The sequence below is a fragment of the Anser brachyrhynchus genome, assembly GCF_964034855.1.
Source record: "Anser brachyrhynchus genome assembly, chromosome: 4".
Classification (NCBI taxonomy): domain Eukaryota; kingdom Metazoa; phylum Chordata; class Aves; order Anseriformes; family Anatidae; genus Anser; species Anser brachyrhynchus.
In genome coordinates, this window is record NC_137698.1 from 14107690 (window position 1) to 14128456 (window position 20767).

The 20767-nt window shown below is 41.3% G+C and overlaps 1 protein-coding gene across 12 annotated transcripts in view; it reads left to right on the forward strand.

Moving 5' to 3' along the window:
* Nucleotides 1–20767, forward strand: part of LOC308195061 (uncharacterized protein) — a 535750-nt gene that overhangs the window by 258599 nt on the left and 256384 nt on the right. For all 12 annotated transcript variants that reach the window (XM_080591884.1, XM_080591886.1, XM_080591888.1 and 9 more), the window contains 8 exons: nt 2682–2808; nt 3181–3291; nt 4065–4249; nt 4908–5049; nt 5539–5672; nt 7129–7208; nt 9940–13423; nt 13533–13670. The gene's annotated coding sequence lies outside the window, so the exon portion shown is untranslated. The remainder of the gene's footprint in view (nt 1–2681; nt 2809–3180; nt 3292–4064; nt 4250–4907; nt 5050–5538; nt 5673–7128; nt 7209–9939; nt 13424–13532; nt 13671–20767) is intronic.

The window sequence follows — 20767 nt, forward strand, 5'->3', positions numbered from 1 at the left end:
AGCCTTATCCAAGCAGATTCAGGCTACTCAAAATTTTATAACCTTTCAAAATCTTCTCCATTGACATATTCTTACAAGCCAGCCATAAAGCAAGAGCTCCCCTTATTTAACAGCCAGCAAACCAAGGTGTGAAACTAAGGACGTGCAGTAGCAAGAAAGATAAATGCAGCAGAAGAGGCAGGTTTCTTATCTTTAATAAGAGGATGCCTAAAAGCTTCAGCTTTCTGTTATCTTTCACTAAGATTTACCAGAAGCATGTAGTACTAAGCTTTTAACGCTCTTGCTTTACATATTAAAAAAGGTAATTTTTATTTCCATTTTCACTCAGCCTGATTTGAAAAACTTCTGTAAAATAGCATTCTCCATTTTGAAAGCTATTTTTGAGATGCCAAGTAGTGCTGATTATATCAATAGAGTACATTGATTATTTTTTTCTTATTTGCCCTGTATCCTAGTAAGCCTGATATTTGACATGATTTATTTTGTTTCTCTTTTCATCTCCAAATTTCCTTGGCAATAATCAGAATTACATTGAACAATCACAGGAGATTTGTCACAATGAAGTTCTGATGCTGGTTTCAATCTAATGCAAAATGTGCAGTGTGCAACTTAAAGCCTTTGTCTGTCTTCAGGGTCTGTTTATGGCAATGCTAAATTGATACCTTTTCCTCTGACCTGTTGTTGTATGCTGGATAATGTGCTCTAATTTCTGATTTGGGGAGGTGAGATGCAGACCCTGTAAGTTAGCGATTCACCTAACCCTTTGGTGCTGGTACAGGAGGTCTGTGTTATTGCAAGGACAGTTGATCAGAGGATAGTACTGTGCCACTCTGGGCTTCTGGTGTTCCTTTAATGCATGCTGGGACCAGTCACTGTAGATAAGAAGCAAAGAGTTGCATATATCACTGTCCAGTTTTATTTCAATATTTACAATGGTCTGCTATGGGCTTAGTTAGAGAGAAAGTTGGCAGATGTGAATGCTGGGCTGCTTTCTATCATCTGTCAGCGGTCATGGTCATCCAGAGAGGTCCCACATGACTGGAGACTTGCTGATGTAATGCCCATCTGTAAGAAGAGTCGTAAGGAGGACCTGGGAAACTACAGGCCTGCCAGCCTGACCTTGGTGCCAGGAAAGGTGATGGAACAGGTCATCCTGAATGCAATCATACAGCATGTGTGGGACAGCCAGGGGATCAGACCCAGTAAGCATGGGTTTATGGAAGTGAAGTCCTGCCTGACCAACCTCATCTCCTTCTATGGCGGGGTGACCCGCCTGGTGGATGAGGGAAAGGCTGTTGACACTGGGGGTGCTGATTGATGCTTGCCTGAACATGAGCCAGGAGTGTGCCCAGGTGGCCAAGAAGGCCAACGGCATCCTGGCTTGTGTCAGGAATAGTGCAGCCAGCAGGAGCAGGGAGGTGATCGTCCCCCTGTGCTCTGCTCTGGTGAGGCCGCACCTCGAGCACTGTGTTCAGCTTTGGGCCCCTCACTACAAGAAGGACATCGAGGCCCTGGAGCGTGCCCAGAGAAGGGCTACGAAGCTGGTGAAGGGCCTGGAACACAAGTCCTGTGAGGAGTGGCTGAGGGAGCTGGGGTTGTTTAGTCTGGAGAAGAGGAGGCTCAGGGGAGACCTTATTGCTCTCTAAAGCTACCTGAAAGGAAGGTGTGGGGAGCTGGGGGTCGGCCTCTTCTCACAGGGAACCAGTGATAGGACTAGAGGGAATGGCCTCAAGTTGCACCAGGGGAGGTTCAGGTTGGAAATAAGGAGACATTTCTTCTCAGAAAGAGCAGTCAGGCATTGGGACGGGTTGCCTGGGGTGGTGGTGGAGTCACCGTCCCTGGGGGTGTTTAAGGAAAGGTTGGACGTGGTGCTTAGGGACATGGTTTTAGTGGGTGACATTGGTAGTAGGGTGATGGTTAGACCAGAAGATCTTGGAGGTCTTTTCCAACCCTAATCATTCTATGATTCTATATCACTCTGGAACTATTGATTTTAATCAAGTGATGGTAACATGTTACCCAGGTCCCAGCATGATGAAACTTGAGTCTTAAAGCCAGTCCTGTAGAGGTCTGTTGTACTGCTTGTGAGATCTGCTAAAGCCCAATAGCTTCCATTCCTGACCAGAGCTGCTATTTCTAGTACAAGCGCATGGCAAGACTTCTTATTCCTCTACAGCATGTTTGTTCACTAGTCTCTGAAGCATGGTTTGCTTGCAAGGATTAGCAAAACTGTATAGCCAGGCTACAGCAGTCTGTCTGGGAAATGTCTTCTACCCAGCAGCCACAGGAGAACTTCCTACTACATGTTAGACACTAAAGAAAAGATTCAGTTTTTAATTTGAATTTGCTTTTCTTTACTGGGAAGAGGAAAAATAAATAAATAAAAAACACAAATTAATTGGCCCTGCTTTGCACAGAAGGAATGATTAATCTCCTGCATGCAGGAGCATCTGTCTACTACTCCTGCCTGAATTCCTCAAAAGGCTAAGAGTGTTTCTAATGGTCATTTAAATAATAAATGCCACTACACTCATTAGGGGTGTATCAGCCGTTCGTTTTCTGCTCTGGTGCTTGTTGTATTCTATTAATATTTATTGAATTCAAGGAAATTCATTCTGAGCTACTGGTCTACATTTCTTTTCAAGGTCACCAAATATAAATATTTTATTTATCTAATTTAGAAAAACGACATCAGATGCCATGCAGCAAACATGACAAGAGTATGAATTAGCGGAAAGCTTCCCTGGGGAAATGTATCCAGGTTCCAGTAATGGATAATTATAAATCCAATAGCTTCTCTCCTACCAGGTAATAAAGATATATAATGGCGATACAAACCCTCACCTGAAAGCATGCATGTGGCAATAGCAGTGAATAGCAAAATAGACTATTTACTATGAGGGCAGTGAGAGCATCCAAATCTTTCTGGTATTTGGGCCCTAAGTAGGCTTATTAGAGCTTCAGCTGTTCATGGATAAGCACATGTGACAGATCTCCCATAGCCCCATGTGAACAAATGTGCCTACATAAATTAGGTGCTTGATGATGTCTCTCATGCACTCTCAAAGGTGCTGGCTAAAATGTCCCCGTAACAATCATACGAGTGGCCAGAGTAGCTTGGCTCAAGGATTTCACAGTGCTTTCTCATCACTAGCAGTCTACTGTTTCTCCTTCAAACAGGGTTGCATTGCATACTTGCTGTGTATGCATAGCCCAGGAAGGTCCTCTTTCTTCCCCACCAGTAATGAGACAGAGAAGAACCTGATGAAATGCTGTGTTCTCAAAGTTCCTGTAAGTTAAACCCTCCTCACCCTTTTCTGCTATGTGTTCAACGTCTGCATATTTGGAGCCTATCTTTCTTGGGTTCCCTGGGAGCCTAGAAATTCTGATATTATGATTATTTCATTTTGAGCAAGCACCATCTTTCATGTACATTCATCCCACCCTCCCCCCAGAACAGAAAGGGGAATAATGGTGGCTGCCTTTTAGAAATGAATAATTCCATTCTTGCAAATGTTGGCTATAAGAAAATTGTGCTCAAAAAAGAAAGAGACAGTAGATTGGGTTTACCAAGGGACAGCTTCTCTCTGCCATTGAGTTTTGAGCTGTCAAGAATCAAAGAAAACAAATGAAGTGGTGCTTAATTTAATTGAAAATTATCCTTGTGGATTTATGACTATTGAATTTTTAGCACCATTATTGTCTTTTTGTTATTACTAAGGTTAAAATTAAAGTGTTTATTGCTATTGTCTAGAAATATTACAGACAAAGCACAGGTTCTAAAGAAGTGGGTGTTGAATAACTTATCTTTGTGGCAGTTCTGTTTTTAAACAATGCACACATACTGTCTAAGGGAAGATATTAGAAAATTGGCTGTACAAAGGAAAGGTAGTAACCGGAGTTTTGACTTAAGTGGTCAGTGACCTGTGCTGCTTCAGTCTTTTAATGTAAGCAGTCTTACAGCCTATAAAACTGGAGATTTTATGGCCCTGTCCCACTGTTGATGTTACAGGTATCAAGCTCTAATAATATATCTCTAATTGGCAACTCATTGATATTCTCAGCCCCAAGGCCTTGATGAGAACAGCTATGGAGAATAAATCACGGCATCTCCCTTCTTGAGAAGTTTATCAGGGAGTAGGTCTGAACAGCTGAATCCTGGTAAAAACAGATCATCTTTGGAGCAAAAGAGTAGAAATAAGGGCCTTGTGTAGTCACAGGAATAAGCAAATCTCTGACAAATCTAGAGGTGAGTTTCTAAAGTACGTGTTGAAAGAATAAAGGCTGTCATGATTTAACCCTGAGTCATGGTGATGGATGGCTTGGCTACAGGAGCACAAGATGCCTGGAGAGGGAACGGCAGAAAATTGAGGTAGCAGGGAAGATGGAACTAAATGGGAGAAGCATACATCTCTCTGCATGTATGGTCACAACATAAGATCAATGACTGGTAGGCTTTTGTCATGAATAAAATATGTCTTTATGTATAGGGCACATAGGGTAGAGAGCAACAGAAAGAAGAAATAGACAGGTGACCAAAGAGCTCAGTAAGTCCCCAAACTTGGGGAGGGGTGGGGAGAGGTGTGATGAGTGTGATAAGCTGGATAACCTGTTCAGCAGAGCAGGACCACTGTCCATATGGCAGGGGCATGAAGAAGAGGGTATTTTGAGGACCGCCAGTGCAGCAAGCCAGGAGGGCAGAGCAGCAGCAGCTTGTTGAGTGGGTTTGAGCTGGAATCAGGTCTGGAGAGGGACCCAGTACTGCAGCAGCAGCATGAGAGCGTTAGGCTGGAGAGGGAGGAGGGGTTTCGTGTGTTTGGCAAACATCCATAGCAGGACTTGGAGTTTGTTATGTGCTTGGGCTGAACAAAAACAATCATGGCACCTTCACTCTTGGTCTTCTCTAGAATCACCTCAAAAATTATGCCTGCTGAACTAATGTATATAACTTTGTGCAATACACCACATCCTCCACTGATTTCAAACCAACGTGGAAAATACACATGGCAAAAATCCTTGGCAGTAAGTTCTAGCATGACAAGCTCCTAAGTAAATACTGAACAGTTGCTAATTAAAGTTAAGTGCGTAGTCCCTGATTTTTCAATTACCACACTCAATATATAGTGATGCCTTAATTATTTTTGTGTCTAAATATACTTAAAAGAATTCGGTAAGTCTGGAGGTGAACTTCACAAGGCAGATGGTTCTCTCTATTTTCAGTGGTAGACTGGAGGTAGATTGAACCGAAGTTGAAGGGAGGCCCTCTTTGAAAAGTAGCATTGGCTGAAAAACTTTGGCCTTCGATAACCTAAGCTCTTTACAGCAACTTTCATTTATCTTCACTTTAAACTCAGGTGAGCACTTTTCAAGCAATCACTTGTCCCCTAACTAGCCTTGGGGGCAACTAGTCTGCAAGAGAGCATATTGGCCTTCATTTGATAGTTCTAGTTACACAGACCATGATCCTCATTCTCTGCTGTGAGATGTGGAAGTACTACAGTATTCTGTTCAAAACTAGCAGCTGCTCTCCTTCTCTAGCTGATGAGGAGGAGCCTGAATAGCCGTGTCATGAGATCGCTGTGTGACAGACGAGATGAATTGCCCTCCAGAAGTGCCTGCTCTCAGTGGGGACCAAGGAGGTAACTACCTTAAACAGGTCACATAACAATCAGGTACGTAAGGGTGTGTGAAAGCAGGCAGATGCCCACGGTTTAGCTGATGTCTGGACTCCTGAGTACCTAATGATAGCCTGCTGCTAGCCTGTTCCCATGGCAGCACCCGTAATGGCCATCCATGTAAAAACTGCTGCTTCTAAAAATATACACCTATGCAACTTGAGGATAATGGTTTAAATCATTTGACACCAGAATTTTTCAGAAGCACTTAGCGTTAAAACTTGTCAGGATTTTCTTGAGCGAGTATTTTTAATCAGAAAATGTCAGCTTATTGAAACAGGAATTTGAGGAACAAAGGTCTGTCTTCAAGAAGTCATCTACAAAGTTAAAAAAAAAAAGTCCAGATTTAAGGTATTTTCATGACATCATGTTAAATGAAAAGTTTCTGTTGCTTAGTATGAAAAAATGTTTCAAAGCATGTGTTACTTTGGTGCATTTTATTTTGTTTACTGATCAAATTTAGAAGAAAACAATTTGAATCATCTAAAGTACTAAATAGAATTGAGCTGACACTGTGCATGAAGTTCGGGGTGTTGGTGTTTGTTTTTTTTGCATTTTCAGTGTTCCTCTCAACTTGACCCAGGGAATGCTTTTCACATTTTATATGTTCTGCTAGGCAGAAAAATAATGTACTGTCTATGTAGAGTGCTGGTCTAAACTTGTCCCCATTTAGTACAAGGGTAATTTATGTTCCGAGGCTCAGTGGGAGAAAACGTTGGGAAAATTCAGAATGCTTTTGGAAATCTTTCCTATGTTTGCAGTAGCAGTACTACTGTGCTCAGGGTTTTAATGCCAGGAAGTGTATTTTGCTTTAAAAGAAAGACTACGAAGTTTTCTTTACTTTGGAGGGACTGTGGAAATGGGGACACATGCCTTGTAGGATCGACTCTGGCTTCTACTGTTAAGAAATGTAGGCTGCCATTAAGCTATGAAATTTAAACCTCAAAACAAAGTAATTGGGATGAGAATTGCTCTAGCAGTTGGCTGCTAATTCTGAAAAATAATCTACCACCTGTTGTTTAGTCCTTAGGATTAAAGAAGGTTTAATGTTTGAGGCAAGAGAAATTTATTGCTCCAGATGGAGCACGATTTAACAAAAAAAAGTTTATGGGCAAAGATCATATTCAGTGGGCTAGCCTACCACTCTTAAAAAGGCAGCTTGGTATAAGCCACAGCACTCTTAATAGCAACCTATGGACAGACCTGTTTTCTGCCTTTGGGAATTAAGTTCTTTATATCTGAAAGTCACCACAGATGAGTTTATTGCTATTCTCGATATGCTGTGCAATTGTATTTTTTTTTCCCTGTGTACATCATCAGATTTTAATAAGAGGCAATAATTTTATTGTCCCACTGAGAATGTAATCAAAGATGTGTTTGGTACACAAGATAAATAGTTGCTGGAGATGAAAATGTGAAAATTCAAGGGTTATTTTGTTTGCGTGTTATTTAGTGACCATCTGGAAGCAGGAAATGCTGGAGATGAGACTTTCAGAAATCAGCAGTATGGAGTAGATAATAAGACAGGATAAGGTAAACCTATTAGTTGAACAGACTGGATTATACTGCCGAGAATCTTTCTGCTCAGGAACAAGCAAACAAAACTTTCTCGATTAAATATATATTCTGGGGACAAAAACGTGTGAAGGAAATACTTCCTAGCTTGGGTATGTGTACAGAGAAAAGGGGAAGAGAAGGCATCCTGTGCTGGATAGGATTCATGTCCCTTCTGCTCAAAGAAAAAAAAAAATCCTTGCTTCCAATTGAGCTTTGTGTCAAGCATTTTCTTCTTTGTACTTTCAGCTTTGTTCCGTTTCCACTCTAGTCTTTTCTTCTCCTTGGATTCAGTCTTCTTGCTTTTTCCCTACTTGGCCCTAAAATTCTAAGGTCTGCTGGTTGAGGAAAATTAAATATTTGTAGGTAAATCTGATTTGTCCACAGAACCCTTTCAGGGCAGGTCATTTATTCCAGTCCAGGAATTTTCCAGGACATCCTGGGTTTTTAACAAGCTCATAGGCAGTTGTATGTCTTCTTCGGTCATGCCTGCAGTTTAGCTATTTAAGTGCTGGCTGTCAGCTGCTGCCTGCTCCCCTCGCAGACTCCCAGTCCCACACCAGGTGGCTTTCTCTCCCTTTTTCCCAGTCAGGTTCATCCTGCTGAGTGTATGAAGGCTGGAAATCCATAGTAGCCAAGATCAGTGTAATCACCATAAGCCTGTCCTTCCCATCACTTTCCTGATCATGAGGTCCTGCCACCTCCCATGCACTCACATCCCTCTGACCCTGCACTCAGTCTGCTGAGCCAGCAGAAAAATGGGGAGAGGTTGTATGGGGCTTGTTTTTTTTTAAATATACAGAGCAGGCTGGGCACAGGATCAGATGTGGGACTTCATGGCATGGCATGGTGCTCTGGCACGTAAGGGTTGGATCCATTCAGTCTGCTTTAAAGCCAGGGGTCTTGGGCCATTTTATCAAAGGAGCCACCCCTGCCTTCTGGATGGGTCTTTATTGCCTACAGAGCAGGAACAAGAACAAGGCAAATAGGTGCCTTGTTCTCTCCTGGCCAGCCACAGCTTTTGGAAGAAAACATAACATAATGCAAACTGAGAACAAACTAAGCAGCACTGCCATCTGTAATAGGTATATGGGGTGATATCTTGGTGACTTTTGACAAGCTTTGTAGATGGTGGCGACCTCAGAGTGGGCCTTAACTACAATTTAAGTGTTCAAATTAAAGGGTCTAGTTTTTGGCCACTAGCACTTTGCAGTTCAGTGGCAATAAATATCCAAAGGTCCTGAGACATGAAGAAATACCACAAGTACTGTAACTTCTTCTTGTTTTTCTTTACCACAAACACGAGCATTTGTCTTTAAATGGAAGTACTTGCATTTACTAAAGTACTTTGGTTTTCTTTAAATTTTCTGAAAGAAAAGACTTTTAAGCATAAAGATTGTTTGTAGTCTTCTAATGCTGTAAGAAGTACTGATGTTTTGAAGTGAGCTATGCAATGCAACAGCTTAGAAGCAGCATGTTTAGCAGATCAATGGTACTTGAGAAACTTTCAGGGGAGGGAGCCATCTTTTAAGCCATCTTTCTGCCTGAAGCACATTCTGGCAGGCTACAAATGTTTGCCATTCTCAGTGTGTGACCCACCTCAGTGCTATGGTCTAGTAGTTGTGTGGTTGGTATGGCAGAGCAGAGGTACAACTGTTGTGCTTTTGTTCTGGGTGCCTTGTGTGGTTTGCAGAGCTGCATCCTCCTCTGGTGTGTGCTGCTGCCAGTATTGCCCCTGTTGCTGATGGTAATGTCTGTAGTGACTGCTCAGTCCTGACAACTTGCCGTGGTTTTGGTGGGTGAAGAATATTATTATTCAATGGTAAATGAATCCTAGGCAGTGACCAAAGATGTCAAGGGAATGGCTAATGTGTTATGCAGAATATTTGCAAATACTTCTTTACAGTCACACCAATCCCACTGTAGGAAAAATACTATGAATTAAAGATGCAGCCCAGTACCATAATATTTCTACTGCCCCATAGTGGCAGTAGTCTTATAAGAAGTAGGTGGTGGACATCTCATTAAGACATTGCAACAAAAAAATACCCATAGTGTTTGAAGGCCCTTGATCAAAAGACTTGGCACTATTATGGCAGCACCCAGCAGCAGTATTTTGTTAGGTGTTAACGTTTCACCATGAGCACTCAACCCTGTCCAGATCTTTCAGTAGATGTTTGAGAATCAGATAATCTTAGCACAAAAATCTGCTGAGAAAAGAGACTGATAGCTTAAAGTGATGCACACAGAAACTCATGCATTTACATCCCATCTAAGTTAATCTCAGGAGTGGCAAATAAAAATATCCTCAAATTATCTAGGATCTACCCTCTCACTCCAGTCTTTTCTTAATTCATTTATTATAGTGACAGTGCAATTCTTTGGTGTGGAGATGAATGTTTTTTGCTTTTTTTTTTTTTTAAATGACTGAACTGACAAACATATAGCAGACAGTATTTCAGATAAATGGAAGGAAACAAATCCATTGACTTTGCCTTAGAAAATCGGTAAATGCTGACCTACGCGAAGTGCCAAATGTTAAGAATTTTCTCCCTGACAGAGCTGAATGAAAGATAGAAAACCTGAAAAAAGTGAGCCAGTAGTACATACAAATGCCGTGTTGCTGTATTTAATCCCTCAAAGAAAATTCTATTATCTGCAGCACAACATCAGCAAGTTCCTTGTTTTCATCTCTGTATTTAATTCACAGGTAATTTCACTCTGGAGACCAGAAACCTTAAACTCTTCAAATGAGTAGCACGTGATACAGATAGCAGTTGTGCTTGGGGAAAATGCCAGTCGTCTCATGAAAGGTTTGCTTCCTTGGTGTGTGTGGAGGATACCTGGTGCAGATTGTTCATACAAAGGCACATGGGCATCATGCAAGCTCCAAGGACTTGTCCAGAAGTCTGGAGGAAGCACTGGTTTGGATTTGAGAAGATGTGGTACCTCGTCATTCTACCTTATAATTCTTCTGGGAATTTGGCAAATCCTTTAGTGCAAAAGCATTGGTAATTCAGTGCCTGAATACCCTAAATATGGCCCCCCAAAACTTTGTGTCTGGGTTCCTGGCTTGGCACTGACGTAACTGGTCAAGCTTTTTATGCTGTATCTTACTGAATTTATGAGGACTTTTGGGGGTGGGATTTTCTCACTCTACCAGAAGGTTAAGACTAGTGTGAATTAGATTTACCAGTGCCTTTGAAGTTCCTATTTGTCGTCATCTCAGCATGTGTTGGCTCCTAGATATGTTTAAAATCCAGCCTCCTGACCATAGCACTTGACATACCACTGCCATAACAAGATTGGTCCCTTAAGAATACTTCTTCAGTGTTGTTCTCCTTAATCTGATATCCCAAAGTAGTGAACTTCCACCACTCCCCTGGATTGTTTAGGATCATTTCACAAGCTGATAAAGTCAGGAAGGACAGATAGCAATTCTGCAACTTGTCTTGACGTGTGTGAGTACCCTGCCAAAGTGTATTACAACATATTGAATGGGTCTGTTGCTGGCTGCACCTGGGTTATGCAGAATACTAAGAAGGACTCAGAAAAAGTATTTTTCTTCTTCTCAGTTGGGGGGGAAGAGCTGATACTGTTTTAACCTTACTCTATCTTTCTGTTCCTAAGTTGAACTGGATATATCTAGGTTGGCTACACTTCAGCTTCCACAGTAACAGATCTTTTTCTGGCAGCAGAAAAAGATGCAAATTATTTTCATGTGGCAGGTGTTTCAACCAAATATCCTGGGATCAAACTAACATTTATCAAGTACCTTGAATCACAGCGTTATGTACTCGGTGGGCATTGCCCACGGGGAGGTAATGCATCAGCAGGCTGAGAAGCTTAGAACACAAAGGAAGAGAATAACAAATCACAAATCAACAAACTCAATTGTATTAAACGTGCTGCCCAGGGATGCTTTCCTCTGGCAAGAAAATATTCAGATGCAAACTTACCATTAGGAGTTTAAAAAATAAACCAACTGTAGGTAAATGATAGTTATTTGCTAACAAATGCAAGCGGTAAGGATCCTGAGCTCCATTTCAACTACCTTTCAGTTGTATCCCAGGTCCCGGAAGCAATCGTTATGGTTGTTCAATTAAACTTGATTGGGTATGACAGAACCTTACCAAATACTGGCCTCTGAAGGGGTTGTTCTTGCTAAGATTTGAATAACATGCTATTATGAATGATGGTGTTTTAAATTAGTAAGGATGCTGAAAGAAGTAAAAATAGACAAGCCATTGTGAGATTTCCCAGCAGCTGATGTTTGCTTCATTTGAAAAGACACATGAGTTTCAAGCAATCTTAAATGCAATGCCATATAAATTAGACGGGAAAGAGGTTTGCAATGTGTTTTATTTAGTCAAAATTGGAAAACTTTGAGATGTTATCTTTATAACTTCTTAGTTTCTGGGAAGGACGGTGAATTTAGATTCCCCATAACCACATCTTTTAATGTGGCCTTCTGATTCCTTATCATTTTGAGCTGGGATGAAGCTCAATACAGTCTGTCAAAGACAAAGTGACAAAAGGGGCTTTGTGTTATTTTTGCAACTCTCAGATTGGCTAGCCAACCTGCTAATGAGGACTACTAGTTAACAATCTTAGTTATTGCAATAGCTAAAGGGTATACAGGTGCTGAGAAGGGAACCACTGCAAGGTACGGGTATCCTGGTGCGCCTCCAGTTGGTGGAAATTTAGCAGGTTCTGGATCCCAAAACATATGGATCCTGGCAGTGCAACCTAGCAGCTCCAAATTTCTGGCATAGGGAACAGTGAAAGAAGGTGACTTCTCTGGCAGTCACATAATGTAACATAAGGAGTTGGTAAAGGGCATGGGGACTGAACTGAAAGCAACCTGTTTCTTTTGTGATAATTTCGTGTTTTTTCATGTGTCCTGTCTGGAGGAAAAGAATTGCGTTAGGGTCTCTTTGTGGCAGCACTCAGATGGCGTAGGTGAGGTAGATTTCAGACGTAGGACATGAGAGATCACATTTTCTCCATTTTGCTTCTTAGTTTTCTGTTGTTTTTAATCTTGACTAGTCTCCTTTTAGATCTGAGGTTCAAGCGCTGGAACACTTCTCGTTCTGGAAGCCTAGAAGGCAATGCTGCTTTTACTTAATTTTGCACCTTAAAACTCTGCACAAAGAAAGTTAATAGTGAAAGAATTTGCCTCTGTTTTCCGATTCTGCAATTCCACACTTTTTTTCAGAAGGCCTTCCCTACCAGTTAGGTCCCATTGTTTCCATCAGTGGCATCTCGTAACAATCCTATATTTGGATTGTCATGTTCTTTAATTGAGCATCCTTCAACTCTTTAGTTTCATTTCTCAGCTCCTTTAATGCTGTCTTAATAGTAGTTTTCTCTGAAGACTTCTTTGCAGAGCTTCTTTTCAAATAAATTGGTGTTGAAATGATCATAACCTGGCTTCTCTATTTTTATTTAACGCATGGAATTATCTCAATTGGCATGAAGTTCAGGAAGTCACAAGGCCAAATGCACTTTCATAAATCTGAGATGACTTCACTGAAATCTTTGAATTTACGGTCTCTTAACAGAGAGCACAAGTTGACCCCAGAGCCCACAATATTAGCTCTAATGGGAAATTAGAATTTTCTGGTGCACTGACTTCAATGACACATGGGTAGGATTATCTGAGGATGGAAAGCAAATGTTTGCTGTACCATAGCATGCCCATCTCCTTTGTATACATGCCTGCTCTGTTTGAATGGTGAATTACAGTGACTGAGACTCAGGGTGATCCTGTTAATAACCAGGGTTAAACTCAAAAGAGTGCTTCTGCTGAGAGGATTTTTCCTTCCTGTTTCAAGTGGAGTTGTGGGCCAGGGTTTGGGTTCATTGTGTTCTTGGTTCTTTCAGTACTAATCTTCCTAAGGGCTTGTCTGTGGCTGCAGCACTCTCCAATTGCTTGTCACCATCACAGCTACTTCCCACAGCCTTACCCCAGTGATTACTTAGGCAGGAGCAGTAAACAACAGCAAGGCCCAGAGCATTTCATGTAGGATGTACAGGGAGTGGATTCCTTTAACTTTAAAGATATTATGCTGGATGCCAGCACTCATCTAGTGCTCAGGTTTTCCTTTCATTAGTTTTCTGCTTTCAGCTTACAATGTTATTAACAACGTGAACAACTGTTCTGTGTGTGCCTTGGTCATGGAGGATTCCAGGTAAAGCTGATTTCTTTTTGCTTGTTAACTTCTTCACAAATTGAATTCAGTGCCCCATCTCTTATATGTTTACACTATCAATCACATCTTTTTTTTGCCTTGTTTCAAGACAGCATTTGTTTGGAGTCTATCAATGACAGTCAAGGATCTGACCAAAACTACATCTTTTTATCTTGGTGCTGAATGTTGCTGATTAATGTGGGAGGAGTAACAGAGAATGCAGTAGAAGGGCTGCTCATTCAGTGAGGTCTGTATACACAACGTGTTACAAACTGCCCCCCAAACATGCTATCCTTCCATGTCCTTTTGTCATCTGTTTAAATCAACAGGACAGGCTGTATTTCTATATGCAGCTAGTCTGTAAGTGCAATGTCATGTGTCAGAGGGTTTGGGTAAGCCAGGAATACCCCGAGCAGACCTGTCGAAGATGGCTGGAACATAGGATGTGTTCCCACCTGGCAGATACCAGTAAAGTATCTGAGCAACTACAAACCATTGCAGGGCCTGTGTGGGAAGCAAAGGCAGGCTAAAGCCTCGTTTTCCTCCATGTCCTGAACAGAATTTGACCACAGTAAAATGATGTACACTTGGCTACTACAAAGCAATCTCATGCATGCTTTAACTGGCGTGGTAGGATAAATGCATCCTGCATTATATAACCATCAATCCAGCTCCCATAGCAACAGCATCCATGTCACCAGTTCTGCCAGCGATAACCATGTTGTAGTAATCTGCAAATATTTAAATTGTACACGATTGGCTTGTCAGTTTTGTCACATGTGTTTATATGCAAACAGATCTTATGACTAGCGCTTCCAAAACTCACTAGGAATGTGTAAGCCCTGAACGCTTAACAGGTTTCGTTGCTTGGGTCTGACCTGAATGTTAATCACAGTTTTCCTTAGATGAGCATTAAATCTCTTATGCTTCTGGAGACGAACATCAAAATTCAAATATTTAATTTGCTCGTTGACATTTATTAAAATAGCTTCATGCTTGAATATGAAGTTAAGGCAATGGCAGCTAATTTTGTTAGTCTAGATGACGTTGGAAGTAAATTTAAATCTGATTGAGAACCATTTAATACTGAGAAAAGAAGGGAATAAAAGGTCAATGGTATAAGATTATGATATCGTCAAACACGGCACAGTTTAAGGTTAGGCTTTAGAAGTAACTAAATGAAGCGTCAAAAACAGTAGCAACTGGGACATGTCCAAAGATTAGGAGAGGGGTCTTTTAATGTTTACCAAAATAGGTGTTAGTGTCACAACAAGGTGGAGACCTCCTCTTGCCTAGAGATGAAGTCAAAGATGCTCAAAGTTTCTCAGGACTTAAGTTTTACTCTTCAGCCTGACAGTTCTTGGGCTGGGAGGTTGACTTGGGATTTAGTAGAGGTGTATGTGTTCTGTGAGCCTTCATTTCCATTCGAGGAGAAAGTTGCTCGTTCAAAGGCAGCCATTTAAATGTTTGTGTGTGCTTGCACTTTCATGCATACATACTGTAGAAAGGCTTTGTTTTGAATGATATTAAGTACATGAGATCCCTTAACTTCCGGATAATGAGGAAGGCGTTTGCAAGTATATATGCGAAGGAAAGTCTGTATTTTTCAGGTAAGTTTCAAAAATAATGAGAAGGATGGACAAGAATACTTGTCATCCTCTTTAATCACCTGCTCAAGTAACTGGCTTGTCTCCTATCAGTAACTGTCTTCTTGGATATAATTTCAGTTTTACACCACTTGCTTATATGATTGCTTCTGCTGTTGGCCTGGAACACTGTGAATTGTGAATTTATTGTTAAATTCCTTTCCATTGTGAGACCATGATGCTGTTACTGAGAGAGAAATGTCTTTAATCCCCTGGGGTAGGGATCAGCTAGGGTTGTGTAAGTACAGAGGATTATATTTTTTTTCTTTTTAACAAAAGCTTTTGTATATTTACCGATCAGTAGATTGGTACATATTTATCCAGTAAATCTTGGGGCTAGTCCGTTCTGCAAACACTGCGAGGTTTGGTTTGAGTTTTTCTGTTTTGGTTCTGTTTCATTGTATTTCTCTGGAAATGCTTCTTTTGGACCCTTCTGGCGAGGTGGTTACCATGTTTCCTTAATCTTGGCTGTCATGCTGAACTAGCAGTGACCTCCTGAAGAAGTTAGTGTTAAGTGAAACTTCCCAGTTTCAAAATACAGCTGTCTGTCACTGGTGCACAGGGGTCCAGTGCCTAATGCCAGTTTGAGCAAATTTTTAGTTTTTTATTTTTTATTTTTATTTTTTTACCTAGAGAATACTGTTCTGGATTTTCAGTGGAGTGTCCTAGAGAAAAGGATGAAAATTCTTAAGATTTCTCAGACTGGGAGTTGGTTTGAATTAACCCTATCTGGGAAGACTGCAACTGGGATTTCGTACTGGAAATCTCTTCCTGGATGCTCTATTTCAGGAATGCATGGGAGGTAGCATCTGGTCATGTTGAAGAATGCAAATGAGGACATCTCCATTGACAAATGGCTTGTCAAATGCGTACCCTAGAAAACAGAAAAAAGTGACCATCTTATTTTGCAAGCAACCAAAATGCAGGGGACAGTTCCGGGGGCTTATGTGAATGAGATCTGTTGCTTGCTGTTTGGCAGACATTGCTTTTCTCTGTGGACTTAGAATTCTGTGTACAAATTTGGGCTCAAAAAGAAATTCTGTTGATAACATTGGTTTGATAAAGTTGCCTTGAAGCTTTTTAAGCAACTTCATGGATCAATCTGACTTTCCAGAGTCATTTTGTTCCATTTACTTGTTTGCAATTGTATGGCAAAGTACAGCAATGCTTCACTTTCTATCACTTGGTCTTGGTTTAGTTGAAGGAACACAGAATGACTTTTTACAGCATCAAAGTTTTCATTTTTTGAAAATTAACGTTGAGAGGAAATGATAGAGGATTCATGGCCTCAGACATTCAAGCAGAGACATTTGGACCAACACCCAGTTGCTTTCCAAGCACAGTTTCCCACTGCTCCAGCAATCAGCTTATCTGAGAAGTGATGCTCACTGCTAATTTACTGAATACCTTTGGCAGCAGATGAGCAACTTCCCATACGCTATTTGAGGAACATGCCTTCCTGCAATCTGGAAAGACCATATGTAGGAGAAGGCTGAGTTTCTGTACTCTTGTAGTCTTTGAACTGAGTCCAAGCAGTGCCAGTCTTCCCGAGACTTTTTGTGCTGAGAAGACTTCCCTTCACAGCCATTAGAAGACAACTGAAAGTAAACTGCTTGGTCACAGCAACACGCGCTCTCTGAGATGAGATCTAGAGCTGCTTAGGAGAATCACTGCCAAAGCCTCACAGCATTTGGTTTTATAAAACCAAATTTTCTAACAATTGACATTTCCATTTCCAGACCTGTTTCCTGGCAGACTGGATTAACCCTGCAGGCACAGTAGCTCTGTGGAAGCCAGTTACAGGAGCTTTGCAAGCATTTTGGTTCCTGAGGTCAGGCAGAACCTAGGGAGTGTGGTCCTGGGGCTTGCTAGGGCTCCCTTGAGCCTGATGAGTAATCAGTTTTCTTGGATCTTTGGTTCTGGCAGTGTGGGGATTTGAGATCTATTGGCACCATGCTGAAGCAGGCAAAGTCGTCCCAGAAATCTAGATTCCCAGTCTTCCCATGTTCTGTGCAGGATGGCAAAGTGTGTGTGCAAATGTATGAACCGTGGCTTTTCTTTACATAGATGATGTCAAAGTTTGGAACTGGAAGAAATTACATATTGAAAAAAAAAAAACAATTTGCTTGTGAAATCATTTTGTTTATAGCTCTATTCAGGGTATTAGAAAATGAAGCCTTTCTGTTTTCAGGATGGATGGAAAACAGGTACTTGCCAACCTATCTGTACCCTCCTAACAGCACAATCATACTCTGACCATTCAGACAGAAGCTCCATGTGAATACTCTTCTCTGTTTTGCTCCCTCTCTTAGCTCATCTCTAAGACTTTGGATTTGGAGATAGAATTAAGAGCTAAAAAATAGGCTAAGTTTTGAGAGAGCTCTAAAATGAACTGTTTTATTGTTGTTGTTTGTTTGTTTCTTTTTCCTTAAGTGTGCTGAAGATTATGATCTTTTAGCTAACTTCAGTGGGGAGTTTCGTAGGTATTAGCCTATTGCCAATTAAACTCATGTTTACAGCAAGTCTTTGTTGTAACAACAGCCAATTCACCAAGAATTAGTGCCAGCCTCTTTAGGTAACATCCCTGCTCTGATCATGGAGGGCAACGTGATCCCTCCAAGTCACAGCAATCCCTGGAAGACTCATCCTACCCTATGTTCAAATATGAAGACCAAAAAATAAAAATAAGAAATGCACTCGGTTCTTCCTAAATCGGTCACCCTGACTTGTGTCAGGGGATGTTTGCTGTAGGAAGGTGTTGGCTCTAGCAGCTGTGAAGAAAGCAGCATTGCACAAGCCATTGTTTTTAAGTTAATCTTAGATAAGAAGTGGGCAGATATTCTTGCCCAGCCTTTCTTGGAGGGTGGGTGCGATACCTTGGTCCTCTGCTGGTGGAAGAAGGGCCCATCAATAAAGAGGCCAGAGAGCAGCTTCCAGTAATTTTTAGATCAGGCATGTGTAAAAGGAGAGATAAATGTGAGAGCTGGTGATACATAGTGAAAGCAAGCCGTTTAAAGTTATTTCTGGCTCTTCCTTTCACCCTGCTTCCTTGTAATTTCTCCAGCCATGTCCAGGCTTAGATTTATCCAATCTCTCTTCTACATCCAAATACTTGCATTTCCCAAGGACTGGCACAGCTACGAGCTGATGCTGTTTGTATTTGATATAATAGAGATATAGAGCTGAAAGACCTGACATTTCTGCCAGCTGGGTCTAAGCCTTCTCACTATCTATCTTTGCAGCTGCGTGTAGATGCCAGACTGGATAGGGAAGGAGATTTGCTCATTTTTATGGTGCATTGTTGTGTGTTTATCAGCTTTAGCAAGAAAGAAGGAAAATTAACTAGAACTGGGTGCTTTCATTAACTCCAGGCAAATGTTGGCATCGTGTTGGTGGTGGTTTTTTTGTTTGTTTGTTTGTGTTTTTTTTTGTCCCCCCATTGTTAATTAAACTCTCATGACTGTGTCCTTTGCCTTTGGGAAAATTTTGGAGATGTAGATCTAAATACAAGAGCTAAACCCTTCTTAAAAACTAAATGAGAATCACAGGGCCGTGGCTGGAGTGTTGTATATTTTGGAAAAGCATTCTTAGCAGTTTAGTTGCTGATTTCCATAACTTGTCTGCATTGGCAGGCAGTGGGAAACCCACAGGAGTCTCTCCCTAGCTGTCTGCTCTTACCATCCATTGTAATGCACGTGGCCAGCTTGCTCTCAGATTCCGACATAAACAGATTTTAAACTAAAGCAGGTATAGACAGAGCTGTTTAAAACACGTGGCATTTCTTTTAGCTTGTTAGGTCTAGTATTAGGGAGGAGTGAAGTGGGTATATTGGAGAAAGCAAGGTTTAAATGTTTCCTAGTTCCCGGATGGGCATCAGACACTTAGATATTCTCTTTGTTCTCCGTTGTTTCTGTACAGGACACAGGTACCTGCTCTTGGCCTAGCATGGCCCATTTAGAGTATCTTCCTTGCCACCAAGATGCCCAGATGGGATCTGTTGCCTGCTAACTTCAGTGGATTGTCCTAGCTGACTTAACCAGCATTGCAGATACTTCCCTAGCTGGAAAAAGACCTTCGTTCTGAGGAGTAGATGCTGATGTGCACTCTTCATTTTCATTCTTACAATAGCTACGCTCTGCCAATTATGCTATAAATAAACTGGTGTGTAGGAAGGTAATATATACAGTATGTTCCTGGCTGTTCTCTCTGTAGTGGGAACTCTGTAGGTTCAGTGTCAGAACATTTTAGGGATTAAGGGTTGTTTCACAAGCTGATCAAGGAAAATAATTGACATATCTGCGTGCCTGCAGCCCTCTCGGTGTACAGCAGGAGAGTAGATTTCATGGCTTTAAAGCCACATGCTATGTTTTGGAAACTCATCCCTGTCTCTTAAATCCCTGCAAATAGGCACAAGCGAGGACCTGATGGATTGCTTTACCTGGAGCCAGCTGTCATATATCGGCATGTCAGAGTAGACTCTATTCAGCTTCCTTAAGCATTTGCTTTCATCCCGAAACAAAAAAAAAATAAAATCAAACCAAGGTTTGCTCTACAGATGGTCTCCATTCAGCTCTCAGGACAAGTGATACAGTTTGCAGATGTGCCTTGTGAAAAAGACACAAATAAAGGGTGCAGATACATGGTGGAAGGGATATATGGAGACCCAGAAGTGGGTCAGGTACTTTTAGAAAATCCTACTATATTCTCAGTTTTGTTTCCATGCTAGCCCAAAGCCCATGTTTTAAACACTACCTGAACTTAGAAAGCAATTTTTAAAGGCCTGCTTAAGTCAAATAGGAGCCTTCAGTAGAAGTTAAACTCCTAAGCATCTTTCAGAAATGGATCTTAAGCAGCTAGGTGCTTTGGAAATTTCTACCTTGTGAGCCTTGTTACTGACAGCTATTTTGAGTTGCCAGGCAACAAAGCAGTGGTTCCTTCTTGATGGCTTAGACCTGCTAGGAACTTGAACAGAGCAATCCACTTCCCTGAGCCGGTGGCAGTGCTTGAGGACTCCTTTCAGCTTTGGGAAAGTGACACTGGAAGTGAGAGGGTGGATCGAAGGCTGCTGGGTGGGGAGGGAGGAATTGGACTTTCTTTCAAAAGATACTTAAGGAACTGGTGTGTTTAGTTAGAGTAACCTCAAACGCAGAACATCCAGTCCCTCATGTCAACATGAGGTCCCTTTGGAGGCTCCTCTGGGGTCCTTTTGTTCTTTCCTAATTATTCAGAGCTGTTGTCAAAGTTCAGGCCCTGCTCAGCTGCTTCTGCACCCCTAACAGAAGCTTTTCTTTATCACTTTTTCCTACTTAAGCATTCCCTATCTTATTTGTGTAACGCATGTAGGTAATGCAACTACCTTTCTTTTTTTTTAATGTCTTATTTTCCATCCCTCTTGATTCCCTCACCATTTTTTTCACCCAACCCCAGATACAATTGCAAAGAAGATCCTGTAATCGGTAAACCATTGCCTGACTGACTTTGCTCAGATGCTTTCCCCTCTTTCATACGAGAAAACTGCCACAGTTATCATGTGCTAAATGCATACATTTATATTTTTCCTATCACTCATTCAAATATAATTTCATGTTTTGGAGAAGCAGGTATCTTTTTACTTCTATTTTTCTTTGTATTCCATATTAAGAACAAATAGAAAGTTTCATGTCATTAACAGCAATGTAAAGGCATGATTTGAAAAATT